Source organism: Paramormyrops kingsleyae, chromosome 13 (assembly GCF_048594095.1).
Source record: "Paramormyrops kingsleyae isolate MSU_618 chromosome 13, PKINGS_0.4, whole genome shotgun sequence".
In the NCBI taxonomy this organism is placed as follows: Eukaryota; Metazoa; Chordata; class Actinopteri; order Osteoglossiformes; family Mormyridae; genus Paramormyrops; species Paramormyrops kingsleyae.
Genome location: NC_132809.1, coordinates 171995 through 174546, shown reverse-complemented (window position 1 = coordinate 174546; position 2552 = coordinate 171995). Strand labels below are relative to the sequence as shown.

General features: G+C 55.0%; 1 pseudogene; it reads right to left on the bottom strand.

Moving 5' to 3' along the window:
- Positions 1 to 394: 394 nt before the first annotated feature.
- On the bottom strand, positions 395 to 2296 carry LOC140578273 (zinc finger protein basonuclin-2 pseudogene; annotated as a pseudogene).
- Positions 2297 to 2552: the final 256 nt, after the last annotated feature.

Genomic DNA, 2552 nt, shown 5'->3' with positions numbered 1-2552 from the left:
AAAGTGAAAATAAAGAAATCAAATGAGCTAGAGGCTACATTTTCCTTCAGTCTGAGAGCTGGAGGTGCCATGAAATGAAACAAGCATGGGCACTGACACCCTCAGTACATTTTTTACATAAAGAACCCTCTGGGATGTTATTTACAGATGAGGCTGTCATGCTCTGTTAATGGGTCATTTAAAAGCTATTATTACACTAATAATACACCGAGAAGGCTCTCTTCTTATTACTACCATTTCTGCGAGCAACAGTCACAAAAGAAGTGTCCGAACAGTTTCTTTGGAGATGGACGAGGGTTTCCATGGAAGTGACAGGACGTGTTGGGGCCACAGGGATGCAGCAGCAGCAGAGCTACCCATCCAAGCGTGTCTAGAGACTTCCACAAGTACAGTGTTAAAGTAGGAGGCCTGGGGGTGGGGGGCAGTCATTTGGCCACATGCTGGCGCAGGCTGGGGTTCTGCTCTGCTGGTTGCAGCTCCGCGTCGAGGAGAATGTGAGGCTGCAGCCCGGAACCTTGCGGCGCTGCATCTGGTGCAGATGTACCGTCTTGAAGCGAGTGCCCTTGCAGCTGTATGGTTTGTGGCACAGCATGCACGGGACAGCACTCGGGTCGACCCCCTGGCCCGGCAGCTCTGGGAACCCCTCCCTGGCACCACCCCTCACCCAGTCTGCCCTGTTTGAGCCACCCTCCCCTTCGCTGGCCCCCTCCACCTCTTGCTGGTAGTCCGAGCTTCATCCTGCTCCAGCTGGAGAATGCTCCTCAGTGCCAGCCCAGGGCTCACCTCATCCCGGCTGGGAGATGCTTGGCTGCTGCCCCCACTGTGGTTGCTGTTGTTGTAAAGGTGGGAATGTGGATGGTGGCATCCCTGGGTGCTAGTCATCCTTCCTCATCCTCCTCCTCCTCCTCTTTGTCGTCGAACACATCAGCCACGCTGATGACCTCCTTCTCAATTTTCACTGGCATGCTGGATTTGCGGGGCTTCTTCTTGGGTGTGGGGTCAACAAAATGTTCCTGGATGCCAGTACCAGGCAGCTTGTGGCTGACAAGCCCTGCCTCGGCCACTAGAGGATTGTGGGAACCAGAGGCCGAGGCCTGCTGCTCCATGAGAGACATGTTGTTAGAGGCTGGAGGGAGTATGGAGCTGGTGGGCAGGGAGACCGGTGAACTGACAAGATCCCCAGGGGACAACAGCGCACAATAGAATGGGGGTATCGGTTGTACTGGCTGGACTGATTTCAAGGATGGGAAGATCAGAGAACTTTGCAGGGGAGACTGCAGCATGGGCTCGAGCGGTGGGGTAGTGAAGCCAAGAGGTGGCCGTCCCGGGCTGGTCAGAGTCAAACTGCTTTTGGTGCTGGAGATGACAGATGTGCCAGAGCCAACGCTGGAGCGGATGAGGTCCTTGTCACGGTTGTTCCTCAGCATGGGCATGTGTAGTCGGGGGTTAGGGTTGGCGCTGTGCCAGTTGAGGCTGCGCAGGGAGCTGAACACCATGTTGCAGCCCTCGATAGTGCAGCGGTGCTTGATCTTCAGGTGCACAGCATTGTAGTGGATTCTCTGGGTGCCCTTGTCATAGAAGGTCTTGCCGCATGCGTTGCAGCACACTCGGCCCTTGCGTGAGATAGAACCCATGCGCCGCATGCGATGCATCTTGGAGGAGAAGGACGAGGTAACGATGCTCTTGGCTTGCTCACTCTTAACAAATGCATGTTGCTCACTCAGTCCAGCCAGCTGCTGCTGCTGCATTGGTGCTTGCTGCTGTTGAGGCTGCTGGGAGGTGGGGGTCGGGGAGATGGTTGTTACGCTAGCAGGCTCAGGCTTAGGCTCAATCGCCACGGTGACACCGGTGCCCCCCAGGCTTGGGCTTTGCCCATAGCGGAACGGTGAGAGAGACACCTCCGACTCACTGCTCTCGTTGGGGTCACTCAGGTTTGGCAGACTGGACTCCCGTGGCCTGTGACCTGGCTGCTCCAGCATGAGCCCATTTGGGGGCAGACCCAGCATGGGGGCAGACACTGGGTTGATGTACTGGAAAGGAAGCAGGAAGGCCAGGCTGTTGGGGATGTTCTCAAAGTGGTGTATAGTGGAGAGACTGCTGTTCTCGAGGTGCGTCAGCAGGCTGGGGCTACGAGAGCAGTTGTTGCTCTCGATGAAAGTCCTGATGTCAGAGTCAGTCTTTGATGAGGGCACTGCGATAGCCTGGCCTTCTTTCTCCTAGATGGACAGATCTCCTCCTCCCGGGACATGATAGTCCAGTGGTCCAGAACCTTGCCTGCAGCATCCTGAAGGCCATATCAAGGGGAACAAAGGACACCACAAGAAGTCATTGATTCTGCATAATTGGCACAGCTGATTAAAGGTAAATAGCTGCCTGCCTGCAATGTCCAGGCCTCCTGGAGCAAAGACCTCGTAGATCTTAACAGAGCGACACCGCACACACCCTCCTTCTCCTAGCTTCCCTTTTAGTCTTCTTCTCCTGTGTCACCATGCAGGAAGTCATTACATTCATGGATAGAGAACAGGAACGTTTTCAATCTTGTCAACCGTAAA